This window comes from Mesocricetus auratus, unplaced genomic scaffold (assembly GCF_017639785.1).
Source record: "Mesocricetus auratus isolate SY011 unplaced genomic scaffold, BCM_Maur_2.0 Super-Scaffold_100027, whole genome shotgun sequence".
Taxonomy (NCBI): Eukaryota; Metazoa; Chordata; class Mammalia; order Rodentia; family Cricetidae; genus Mesocricetus; species Mesocricetus auratus.
The window spans coordinates 21219027-21232840 of record NW_024429208.1 but is presented as its reverse complement, the minus strand read 5'-3'; the positions used below and the strand labels follow the sequence as shown (position 1 = coordinate 21232840).

Sequence of the window (13814 nt, the reverse complement as noted above, 5' to 3'; positions counted from 1 at the left end):
TCACATAACCACGGAAAAGTAGAGAATAGGAGTTTTCATATCTATTTGCAGAAGGATGGGTGGGGGCTAGAGAGAAGGTAGGGAAGGTACAGTGGTTTTCCTGCTAGGCAGGCCAAGTTTACAATAGAACCTGGGTATCTTATCTTGGGCTCAGTTTAGTAGTCCTGGCTTAGAAAACATTCATTATTAAAGCTCTTAAAACAAAACCTGCTATTTTGTAAGTGTCAAGTGATCTCTTTATTCCAGAAAAGATGGATTGTGAGATGTAAAACTCACTCTTTGTTTATCTGTGAAAAGAAACCATTCTGAGATCCTCTCCAGGAAAAAGGAGGCTTTAAAACAAATCTGGAAGGGCATCATGTTAGTAACTAAGACTCTTTAGATAAATGTCCATTATGTTCATTTTACAGGAAGCTACAGTGAAAATACTCTTATTTTGCACGCTTTCTTGGAAGTCATATAAAATGAACCCCCTTTCATAGTTGATTCTTTCTGACAATTCCCAGATCCTGTCTTTCCTCTTGGCTCCCTGATATTTGTTCCAAGAGTGTCTGTAGAGCTAATAAATAAATCCTTTCTTCTATTTTGAATTCAGTCCCTTAAGAACGGGGCTGCCAAAGCTCCAACAAGTCATTCATGTTGTAATTAGCACCATGTTATAGTAACTTTGTGTGTTATTACAACAAAAAAACATGAACAGCTAAAGAAATATGCCATACACTCAAGGAATTGATGACATAATAAAGAATTAGGCAGCGAGGTGCAGTATTGTTGTAGTGAAGCTTAAAATACGGTTCTGGTGAATAAAACTCTTATGTTCATGTAAGAATTCATGGTATATATAGAAAGAAATACATAAAAATATCTCCATAAGTAGGAAAAATGAAAAGTTCAGGGATAAACCTGTTTTCTGGTGCCGTAAACAGAATAACTGTTCTTCTAAAGGGGTTTTGATACCCCTTCTGTCTAGTGTCTTACTGCTATGTGGTGGTTCATACATACAAGAAGCAGAAAGTATGGTAGGCGGTATAAGGGTGTGTGAGATGGTAAGATTTCAACGGGAAAATACTATCTCAGATGTGACCCATGGCTCTGGAGACCCTGAAGTTTAAGTAATAATGGTTACAAGAATTTCCTGGACTTTCTTTATGCCCTGCTTTACAATTTCTCACTTTCAGTAATTCCAACCTTTAATTTGAATTCTAAACAGTTCCTTATTTTGGTCCGAAAGTTAAATCTAACTTATTTAGAGCTTCCTAAGAAGTATGTAGGTCTCTAGGGAAAGTATGTGTCTGGCCTTTTTCAACAAAGTATTTTCAGTAACAAGTTGTCAGCAAGGTCACTGACTAGCCCAGGATTAGATACCACCCACCCTGGCTTGTAACCTCCCCTTCCTTTCTTGTCCTGGGTGAGTAGCAGCTCAGCTAAAGTGATTGCCCCACCGTCACTGTCTCTCAGTTTGGGCTTCTGTAGCTCTGTGTCTATCAAGAGGCTTTCCCTACCCTCAGAGCCCTGCTTGGAAAATTCCCTTCAAGAACTGAACTCAAAGTACAGTTACTTCATAGGAGGCAGCAAAAAGGTAAGAGACAAGTTTAGGAAGCAAAGAGCCCGGCTTCAGTGCACTCTTGTTTCTCCCCTGGATTTCTGTGTCTCCTTTATACGTCACGGGATTATAATGCGGGGTTTCTTCTGAATGGAGGAAGATCACATTGTTATAGGAAATGGGGATATTTTGACTAGCTGCGATGAGAAATGTAGGCTTTCTTGCTAATTTCAAAGTTAAAAATAACTTTCAGACTATGTATGCCAGGGAAAGCTAGTAGCCAAGGTCATGCTTAACATTCAGAGAGTCTCTGACTATAAAAAGCCAATTGGATGCTCTTCAGGGAAAGATAAAATATGGCCTGGATGCTTGTGCTTTGGCTTGGGGCTGGGGAAAAGGAAGCAAAGTTGAAAGTGTTTGAAGGGGCTTTGCTTTCAACCGAAAGTTTATTCACAGTACATGGAAGGTGTTTTGAATGAGATAGCAGCAAAGAGCACCAGTTTCTGCATTTAATATTGGTCAGATATTGCTTATGTAATTGGCAGTAATATTGGGAGGTTGAGGAATGATCTCAGAGCTCTTTGGCATTTCTAACCATGTGACAACTGTAGTGTAGACTGATTTATTTTACTTGGGATGTAGTGTCTGTACAGAGAGAAGGTTGCTGGTTGAATGGGTGTGAGTAACTACAAGTAGCTGCTGTCACCTAAATTGAGAACAGGACTGGAAGAAATGAATTCGAAAGGAAAGGGGGAACCCAGGACAGACCAGGAGCTTCACTGGCTGATGAGGTTTTGAATCACAGATCTATGCCACTATGAAAGACTTGTAGCATGTCTGATGATACATGGGATCAGTGACTTGTTTAAGACACAGAAATGGGAAAAGCAAAGATTCAAATGAGCCTTGGTTCTGGGTTTGTGTCTAGCTCATTCAGCTAGATTGGAGGATCAACATAGAGACAATACTTAGGATTTGACGCTGTCAACAGTCAAATGTGAATGGAATGTTTGGCTATGCTATTAAAATTTCAGTGTTCATTATAAAAAAAACCTCAACAGTGATGTAGGAAGGAACCTAAAATACAGACAGTGCAGTCATACTCATTTATATTTGTTACATCTTACACATAGTTTGGATGTTCCTTATTATTTGAGTAAAAGATTGAGATTTTTTTAGAGTAACAATTATTTCTATTATAAAGTAATCAGTGCTCATTGTGTGATTTTGAAAGAACAGGAAAATTGTTGTTTGTGATTTTATTGGTATGTATTTCCTTCTAGCCCTTTTTTCCTTGGCTTTAGACTAATTGCTATAATATGGAGCATCATATTTATAACCTTGCTTTTTCACTTAACCTTAAGCTTTCATGTTTACATATAAAACATTCCTTGTTTTATGTATCTACTGTTGTGTTGTGTCACAACCTTTCAGTGAATATAATTTTGCTAACCATCACTGAACATTCAGGTGATATGAAAAAAGACTTTCCCATGCTTTTATGTGCATTTTATTATGTATTTATATTTAAGATAATTTCCTTAATCCTCATTCCTAAGTGTGGATTTGTTGGAATGCAGGATGTTATACTTGAAGGCGAAGCTTATGATTTTTAAGATGTGTTTTTACTGTTTCTCTTTTAAAGCATTATAAAATTTCTTGTCAGCCAAATAAAATATTTATTAAGTGTTTATGATGTGTAAACACAATATCAGGCAGACAGATAACAACATACTAAGTATATGTAAGGATGCAAACCCTTCTACTTACAGAATTTCAATTTATAAACATCAACAAAGCTACACATTGAGTTGAAAGAACTTCAGCTCTTCCTGAAACCAATATTATTTTGTTGATTATTTCTGTCACATTGGCTGTAGAACAGTAGCATTTGTAAATCCCACTGGAAAACCACGTATGCACAACACTGATTTATAGAAATTTATGAGTCAGCCGTGAGAGATAAATAGCAAAACCAGGAAGAGTCGGTAAATGCCTCAGTCATAGGACAGCTGGGGAAGTTATAATTATTTAGAGCAAATCTATAGGCTGCAGAATTGAAAGAAAAAGGAGTAAAGGCATGGAATAAGGCATCAATTGGGTGGGAGCTGCGAAAGAAGAGCTTCAATTTTTTAAATAGTTGAACTAAGGAAGCATGATTGTAGATTGAAGGGAAAAGCTAAGGATGATAATAAAAGTGTCAGAGGTGGTGACTTGTACAGAGAATTCAGGTGTGGGGGAAGATATCCCTAGGAATATTTGATGGGATATGAGGTGTAGAGTCGTGAATTCTTAAAGGACATTTGTTGCCTTTTTTTTTTTAAAGCTTTCAACCATGGCCTCTTTCTTTTGGTGGTATGTAGAGGGGCTCCTTAACCAAGGGCAGGCAGGAGTTCTCTAGCCTCTGTGAACTTTGGTTTGCATGTTTCCCCTTTGATTTGGAATGGAAAGGATTCATCTTTAGGGAGAGAAGCTGGCAGCCCAGTCTTGCCTGTAGAGATACGATGCATCTCATATAGAAGACTTTTTCTTTTTGGTTTTTCGAGAGAGGATTTCTTTGTAGTTTTGAAGGGTGTCCTGGAACTCACTCTGTAGACCAGGCTGGCTAAAGGCATGTGCCACTACTGCCCGGCCTCATAAGAAGACTTAAAAATAGTATTTACTTGTGAATCATAGGCTCATGGGAATGTTAGTCCAGAGCTTCAAAAGCATGTTTTGTTTTTGTTTTTTCTCATTCTCTTTTGAATGTTGGATTTTAAGTGACAGTGTGTTGTGGGGTGGATACCCCAAGTTTGTCCAAGTCGTTAATCTAATGGAAAATGACAGACAATTGGGACTACAGAACTTTTGAAAGTGAGAACTATTACCCACCGCTCCTGATTTTCACATACTTATCACTATAGTGCCTTATCACTATAGTGCTGCTGTCTGGAACTCAGCCAGAGATCTGTAACCAATATAATAGCTAATTTTTGGGACTGGGATGTGACTTAAAATTCCCATGTGCAAAATTGTTGCCTTGGTGCCTGTTTTCCTTTCCTATCTTCTTTCCTTTCCTTTCTTTTTTTTTTTTTAAGTTACTTTTTTTGGGTGTGTAGGTGCCACTTTTTTTGTGTGCATGTGCTGTGATGTATGTATGGTGGGCAGAGGGTCACTACTGGGAGTTAGTTCTCTCCTTTCATGATGACATGGATCCTGGGACTGTGCCTCAGCTTGTCTGGTTTGGGGGCAGGTGCCTTTACTCACTGAGCCATCTCACTGTCCTGCCTTTAACCATTGTACCTGGGTACTTACAGTTTCTCCTGCCAGTGGGAAAACTGATTTGATATAGATAGAGCAATGGTTAATATAAAGAAAGACTCTCCCATGTTGAGGGGTGGGTGTCTCAACCCTCCTTTAATCCAATACTATTCAAAGTATGATCTGCAGTTCTCACTTTGTTACTGGTCCCAGCAAGGACATAAAGAGCTTGTGCCAAAGTGTAAATCAGCCATACTAGAAGCATTTTGTAGAAGGGCTCTGCAGATGAATGAAGCTGTTATTGATTTACAGTTTCATGGCAACTCCTTGCAGAATTCATCTGGAATTGCATTGCTTAAGTTAAAGCAAGCACTGATCTCCCCTATATATGTAAAGGCAGAGAATTGGGAGTAAGGCATCCGGTTATTACATAATAGATGAATGCCAAGAGTCCCTGATGTGCCTCATTGAGAAGCCTACAAATTGACTCAGAGGCAGGATGACTAGAGGGATAGGGGGCCTATTCTGACATTCACTTTGGAATTTAAATGCTATAGATTGAAACAAAGATCCTGCCTTCATGGTGTTTCTGTGTGTGTGTTTGTGTGTGTGTGAAGATTAAGTAAAATCTATTCTGAGACTCCCCCCAACCCCCCAGCCAGGTAAACTTTAGTTTTAGGGTTGAAGCTTGTAAATTGTCTCCACTGAAATTTATAGGGTTAACTTTTTTTTTTTTTTTTGGTTTTTACGAGACAGGGTTTCTCTGTATTGTTTTGGAGGCTGTCGGTCCAGCCTGGCCTTGAACTCACAGAGATCTGTCTGCCTCTGCCTCCCGAGTGCTGGGATTAAAGGTGTGGGCCACCACCGTGTGGCTAACAGTTTTTTTTTTAAGATTGATTTTTATTTCATGTGTAGGAATATTTGTCTGTATGCATGTATGTACACCATATGCATGTAGTGCCCATGGAGGCCAGAAGAGGGCATCAAATTTGGAGCTGGAGTTACAGCCTGCTGTAAAGTTACTATGTGGGTGTTAGGAATTGAACTCAGGTCCTCTGCAAGGGTGGCCAGTGCTCTTAACTGCTGAGCCATCTCTCCAGCCCTTCAAAATGCTATTCTTATCATAACGGAAGTTTATATTGGAGCGCACATCTCAGGTTTTTATCTTTCTTCTATTAATATTGATGTCTGTTTCCCCTCCATTTATTATTCTTGCTACTATTTTTGGAGAGTGTATCTCACTATGTAGCTGGCAGCAATTCTCTTGCTTTGGACTTCTGAGAGCTAGTATTACTAAAGTTTTTTTTTCAACCATGTGCCTGGCCCAATCATTATTCTTAAAACAATTTCATTTCATAGTATTTTATTTTATTTTTTTAAGACAGAGTTTCTCTGTGTAGCCCTGGCTGTCCTGGAACTCACTCTGTAGACCAGGTTGACCTCGAACTCACAGAGATCCACCTGCCTTCGCCTCCTGAGTGCTGGGATTAAAGGCGTGTGCCACCAACGCCCGGCTCATACTATGCTTTTCAAAAAAGAGTCTTTTTAGTGTGTGTGTGTGTGTGTGTGTGTGTGTGTGTGCATGCGCGCATGTGTATGTATGTGTGTATGTGTATTTCTATGAAACCAGAAGTTGTCAGAGCTGGAGTTACTAATGGTCATGAACTGCATCATGTGGATGTTGGGAACCAAACTCTGATCCTCTGGAAGAGTAGTGAGATCTCTCTCTCTCTTTTTCTTGAGGTTTGATTATTTGCTTGTTACTCTTTAGGGACTTTTTGACTTAGAAATAGAAGCTCTTGGGGCTGGAGAGATGGCTCAGAGGTTAAGAGCACTGACTGCTCTTCCAGAGGTCCTGAGTTCAATTTCCAGCAACCACATGCTGGCTCACAACCATTTGTAATGAGATCTGGCGCCCTCTGCTGGTATGTGCAGACATACATGGAGGCAGGATGTTGTATTCATAAGAAATAAATAAATCTTTAAAAAAAAAAGAAGCTCTCATTGAGGACATCCTACATCTCTTGGCAATCTGTTCCTTGAGTTTTTCTTTGGCGTCCTTCATACTCTTGGCCAAAAGTTTAGTACATTCTGCAGCCTCCTCCTTGTTTTTCTTAGTCTGTTGTTTCTTCAGAGTAGTATGTCAGTTGGTGTTTGTGTTGCAGGAGAGGTGGAGTAACAAGATGCTGAATCTTGGGTGCTTTGGTCAGGGACTTTCTGACAACCTATTGGGGACATCGTCTTCTGATTCTGCTAACTCTTTTAGGTCCCAACTGATGAGGCACAGTAGTATCTGTCAGTCCAAGAGTATCCCCTCCCCAATAATCGAGTTGAGAATACTCAGATTGGCATACACAAACAGACTTGCCCCTTCTCTCTCTAGTTCTCCTTGGTCTGGAACAAGAATGTTCCTTATGCAACAGCAAGCACACTCTGCCATGGGGCAAAATGCCTTGCTTCATGGAAAAATCTTGTTTGTCATCTCCACCACTGATTTGAACCACATAACCATCCTTCTCTTCACCTGGAGCATCAACAGCTACTTCTGTGCTACTTGTTTCTCATAGAGCATATGAAGCTTACATTCATTGTCCACTTTTATGGATTTCTGACAGCCAGTGGCAGGGAAGGAGATATTCTTCATTTTGACACAGCCGACTGCCTAGGAGGTGCCATGAAAAAGAGGTAGAAGATCTATTAATTGCTGCTGAGACATTTCTTCAGCCTCTCACAATATGTTTGGTTTTTAATGTTTATTTTTATTTATTTATGTGTAGTCATATATGTTTGCCACCTGTGTGTGGGTACCTGGTGGAGGCCAGAAGGTAATGTCAAATCTCCTGGGACTGGAATTACATAGAATAAAATGAATAAATTTAATAAATCTTAAAAAAATTAGAGTTTTGTTTTTGTTTTTGTTTTTCGAGACAGGGTTTTTCTGTGGCTTTGGAGGCTGTCCTGGAACTAGACCGGGCTGGTCTCAAACTCACAGAGCTCCACCTGCCTCTGCCTCCTGAGTGTAAGGTACATTGCCCCACATGGGTGCTTGGTCTGAGCTTGGGTCCTATGGAAGAAAGGAAGTGCTCTTAACCCCTGAGCCATTTCGTCAGCCCCTCATATTCTTGTTTTAAAAAGTGGATTAGCTTTTGTCCTTATCCTTTTTACATCTTCAAAATTTTCTTAGTTATGAGTTTTTTTTTTTGAGACATTGTTTCTCTATGTAGTGTTGGCTATCCTAAACTGTCTTTGTAGACCATGTTGGCCTCAAACTCATAGAGATCTGCTCATCTTTCTTTTTCCTTTTTTTTTGGTTTCCATAGTTCTTTTATGTCTTTTGTAGAATTTTAAAGTTGTCCTCACATCGTATTTACAAAGTCTGATACCATATTCTCTTTCCTTCTATGTTTTAAATTATGTGTAAGAAGGAGAACTGCTGATCTTGCCCCTCAGTTGTGTCTTGGTGGCTGAGGCATAGCTGGCATTTTATGAGCTGTGAGACCCGGGTCACCATGATGGCTCTTTGAGATTTGCTTCTTACTTCCCAACCTCATCCGTTAAAATGATTTTTGGTCAATATTAATTAATTTTTTGGAGACATGATATCCCTATGTAGCTGGCTTGGAATTTACTATGTAGATCAGGCTGTCCTTAAAGTCACGGAGATCTACTTGCCTCCCAAGTGCTTGGATAAAAGGTTTGCACTGTGGTGGCGCACGCCTTTAATCCCAGCACTTGGGAGGCAGAGGCAGGTGAGTTCGAGACCAAGCCCGGTCTACCAAGCAAGTTCCAGGACAGCCTCCAAAACAATACAGAGAAACCATGTCTTGAAAAACCAAAAAAAAAAAAAGGTTTGCACCATCACTCCCAGCTAAAAATAAATAAATACACATTTTAAAGAATGATCTAAAAGTTATTAGCTATGTATGTGTGTCCCTGCTTGTTTGTATTTGCACGACTTGTGTGCATGTACCTGTAGAAGCCAGAAGAGAGTGTTGGATTCTGTCACTGTAGTTACAGGCAGTTGTGAGTTACCTAAAGTGGATGTTTGGGACTGAACCTGAGTCCTCTGCAAGAGCAGTAAGCACTCTTAAAGTTCTGAGTCATTTTTCCAGCTACAATGTTCATGATTTTTTTTTAAGCTGAAGAAGTTACATCCATTTATTTTTTACCATAACAGAGTACCTACACTAAGTCTGTTATAATTGGCTTAAGCAAAAAAGTCTTTCCTAAATTACATTAGGCACTTCACATGTCCTCCAGGAGAGAAAGAGAAACAGTGCAAGACAGCAGACCAACAATAGCATCTAGCTGAATCACAGTTACACTCAGGCAGAGGTTCTGGCTTCCACTACTCTGGGTTCCAGCTACTTTGGGCTGAACTGTGACTTATAGTCCCACTCAAGTTACATTTAGCAGGTGAAATCTGACTTCCATTTCACTGAGTCTGTTTATTTTTTATTTTTTCAAACACATACGTTTTGTAGTAGATGCTTCAGACTCACTGATTTAGTACTCGATCCTCCATTCTCCTTCCCTTCCAACTTCTGTGTTGAGCTGGCATTGAAAGAGTATTAAGTGAGTAAACCTATAATATCTGTCATGAAGAGTGTATACTAAAAGCCAATTTCCTCCTGACCCAACTTCTGCCCCTCAGCCCCTGAACCTCCACTGACAGAGTAACTGACACAATTTTGTGGCATAATTTTTTAAAGTGTTAATATATCAATCTATAGAGTCTCATATAAATTTACTTAATTTTTAAATTACATTACATTCATTTATTTTGCATGGATGTGAATAGGTGTGTGTGTGTGTGTGTGTGTGTGTGTGTGTGTGTGTGTATGTTACTACCCATGTGAGGAGGTCAGAGAACAACTTTGGGAGTCATTGTATTTTTTCTGCCATGTGGGTCCTAGGATTAGTCTCAGGTTGTCAGGTTTGGTGGCAAACACCTTTAGCCCTTACTCTACCTTGCTGGCTATAATAAATACTCTGATACTTTGATCAATATAAAATTTCCCAGTTTTAATTTTCAGATACTTCTTTTCTGACTCTCTCTCTGGCTCTGTCTTTCTCGCTTGTTCTGAATCCCGTCCCACTTCCATTTTCCCTGTTACCCAGAGAGTCCAGCAAGAACTTTTTGATAAGACATATACATTTCCATTGCTGTTTAACACAGTCATCCTCAACCCATGATGCTTTGCTCCCCATGAAGTATTTGGCTGTATCTGGAGACATTTTGATTTTCATAACTGGGTGACAAGTGCTACTAGTGTCTAGTGATTGGAGACCAGGATGATCTTAAAACTCCTACCATGCTATGAAAAGCCACCACAGCAAAGAATTATTTAGTTCAAAGTGTCAGTTAGATAAACCTTGCTCTAATATAATACACTCTGAAATAAGTAATTATTCAACAAGTAAGTATAATTTCTTTTAAACATTTGAATTGATTTATTATTTATTATATTTATGTTTATTATTTTATGTATATGAGCGTTTTGTCTGAATGTATGTAAGGATACCACATATGTATCTGGTGCCCATGGAGGCCAGAAGAGGGTTCTGGATCTTTGGGAACTAGTCATGAATGGTTGTAAGCTGCCATGTGTGTGTTGGGACTCAAATTCAGGTCCTCTGCAAGAAGAGTAGCCAGTGCTCTTAACTGAGACATCTTTCCAACCCCAAACACCATTTACTTTACTACCTCTCCCCAGTCTTAATTTCCTCTCAGATTGTTGGCATGATCTTTTCATTTTAAAGAGCATGCTCTTTAGTAGACAAGATAAAAACAAAGTGAAATATTGGCATTTTTCTTCCTCCCCGTCACTTGTTAACATTGTGAACTCTACCTGTGTGGGAGGAGAGCTTCTGGTTTTCTTACCTTTCACATAAGTCTTCTCTCATTCTGAGTTTAGCCCCCATCTTCTGTAGCCAATACCACACAAGCTGTTGTTTCTCTTCTTTTATGTCCGTTGAAACTTCTAGATTCTTAGAAAGTGAGCTATTCATATATGGTCTACCTCATTTCTTCCTCATTTGTGATTGTAACAGTGATTTTATTTCTTGACCTATTTTTGACTTTAGAGTCTTGTATCTTCTGTGAATTGCTAAGCAACCTGAGATACTTGTCTTACTTTGGCTGTGTTTCTTTTCTTGGCTATAATGAACTCCAAGGTGATATGTTCATTTCCCTCAAGGTTTCTGTCACTTCCACTCTTGTAGTATATTCTTCTTTGTTGTTAAGTCTTTGGTTTAGGGTGGCAGTTTCATTTTTTGCTTCTTTTGTTCTCTGAATGATAAAATTTCTGGGAGAGGGGTGGAAGAAACTGCAAAGGAATGATTCCTGGAGTTCAGACTTAAATTACTTAATTATCCTTTTGGTTATATTGAATTCTTGGATATTTAAATCCTTGTTAGATTTATTACTTAATCTATTCTAAAATTATTTAATTTTTATTTGTGAGATAGGTCCTCACTATGTTACCCAGACTTTGAACTCATCCTGTTTCCCAGGCAGGCCTTGAACTAGCAATCCTCCTGCCTCAGCCTCTTGAGTAACTGGTGCTGTAGATCAAAGGGATTTTACTTCTATTTAAACCTTTTTCTTAACATTATTCATGTGTGTGTGTGTGTGTGTGTGTGTGTGCATGTTGCTGCCTGCATGTTGAGGTCAGAGGACAATTTATGGTAGTTGGTTCTCTCCTATCATATAGGCACTGGGTATTAAACCCAGGTTGTTGTTGTTGTTATTTTTATTATTTTCAAGGCAGGGTTTCTCTGTGTAGCTCTGGCTGTCCTGGAACTCACTCTGTATACTATGCTGGCCTTGAACTCACAGAGATCTGCCTGCCTCTGCCTCCTGAGTGCTGGGATTAAAGGTGTGCATCATCACTGCCTGAACCCTGCCTCAATTCTTAAAGTAGAGGGCAAACATGTTTATCATATTTCTGGGCCATGAAGGCATATATCCACTGGGACTTTTTTCTATTCTTTTTACTCAGTCATTTTTTTAAGAGGCAAGTTCGTTCCTAGAAATCTTAGCTAATTTAAATAGTACATGAATCCTAGAAATTCATATTTCTGTGTACATAATTTTTGTGTCTATTTTTACCAACTAGGCCCTCACATCCTAGGGTCTAATATATTAACTACATAGTGAATTCAAGGCAAGCTTAACTGTGTTTTATTTCTAGAAATTATAATCTTCTTACTGAAGGTTCCTAGAGATGTAGTGCCGGAAGGTGGCAAACACATCCCACTGGCTATCTAAAAAGCAGTTCTTATGCATTCAGGGGTGTGAGTTGCCCTATTGGCTCTCTATGCTATCCTCAAGTCTCTGATAGGCTGTGAACGTATACAGGTGGCTTGTGAGCGTCTGGCTCCCACGGCTGCTATATTCAGACAACAGAGTTTTGTTTCTATTCTACTCCAATTTGTACTATTCATGAAACCAATAAGGAAGTAGACAGATTTTACAAAATGAAAGTATGATAAATGAAGTTAATTAGAAACTGAAGAAGATAACAAGTATTTTATTTTTAGTAAGATTATGTCTCAACTATTACACAGGACATAACTTAGGCCAGAAGGTTATTTACTATCCACATGAAATCAAAGTGGGTATTTGTGTTCTAACTTATTCCCACATAGTAAGAGACTATGTTCCCCATGTTTGCAAATCATCAATGGGATCTTCATCCTCTTGTGTCTCAGAGGGTATGACAGGGTCCTTTTCTGGTTTCACAAAGATTGTCCCTTCTAGTCTTTTCCACAGCAGGGCTCATCAAAACTTGGAAAACCACAGAGGTTTGTAGAGGGCCTAGAAGTCTTCAGAAATGGTAGTGAAAACCAAGACTTCTTTGTTTCCCCAAAAAACTTGATAATAACAAGTTTATTTTAAAAAAATTGTATTTATTAATTTGTTATGTATGCAGTATTCTGCCTGCATGTATGCCTACAGGCCAGAAGAAGGTGCCAGATTTTATTATAGACAGTTATGAGCAACCATGTGGTTGCTGGGAATTGAACTCAGGATCTGTGGAAGAGCAGCACTTGAGGGTACAGGAAGGTGAGGGTGCATGTAGAAGCCAGATACTGGTACCTGGACGTCACCCTCACTCTCCTTTTTTAACTGTATTTTTTGAGGCAGGATCTCTCACTGAGCTTGGAGCTCATTATTTTGTTGAGGCTGACTAGTCATAAGCTCCAGAGAGTTCCTTGTATCTGTCATTCAAACAGCGGCGTTGTGTGCATTCTGCCATGCCTGGCTTTACGTGGGTACTGAGATACAAGCTCAGGTCTTCATGCTTGAGCAGCAAGCACTTTGCCCACTGAGCCAGCTCCCCAGTCCCAGAAACGTCTAAAATTACTTATTATTATTGTGTGTGTGGGCATTATGTATGTCTGTGGGCCATGGTGTTTGTGTAGAGGTCAGGGGACAAGTTCAAGGACTCTGTTCTTTCCTTTCACCTTTATGTGGACTTGGTATTGAATACAAGTTTCCAAGGTTGTATGGCAAGCGCCTATACCTAGTGAACCATCTCCCTGGCCAAAGAAAGTTTATTTTATAATATTTTAACAAATGTTTAAAAATTAAAATTTAAAAATGAAATTGCATTATTTATTTGTTTATTTATTGTGTGTGTGTGTATTTGTGTGTTTGTGTGTGTATGGACACACACATGTGCCATGTCATATGCGTGTAGCTTAGAGTCCAACTTGCATTATGTGGTCCCTGGGGATTCAGATATGGTTGTCAAGCGCAGCAGTAAGCACCTTTTTCTGCTGAGACACTCTATCTTTTTTTCTTGTGTAAGCACCAATTGAGAGAGGACTCAGAGGTTAAAAGCACTGACTGCTCTTCCAGAGGACCTGGTTCAATTCCCAGGACCCACATGGCTGCAGAGCTGCCTGTAACTCTAGTTCCAAGGGCCAAGGGACCCAACACCTAAGAACATTAAAAAAAAAGCCAAAGAAACAAAAAAACCCAGAAAAGCATCAAAACTGGCCCTGATTAGGATTTACTAGG

General features: G+C 39.3%; 1 protein-coding gene and 1 pseudogene across 2 annotated transcripts in view; one reads left to right on the top strand and one right to left on the bottom strand.

Annotated features, from left to right (window-relative positions):
• Positions 1 to 13814, top strand: part of Ctnna3 (catenin alpha 3) — a 1429068-nt gene that overhangs the window by 29598 nt on the left and 1385656 nt on the right. The window contains exon 1 of one of the 2 annotated variants that reach the window (XM_040732539.1): positions 1470 to 1579. The exons of the other annotated variant lie outside the window; for it this stretch is intronic. The gene's annotated coding sequence lies outside the window, so the exon portion shown is untranslated. Of the gene's footprint in view, positions 1 to 1469; positions 1580 to 13814 lie in introns of those variants that run through there. 2 annotated transcript variants of the gene reach the window in all.
• Positions 4299 to 7427, bottom strand: LOC121134385 (annotated as a pseudogene).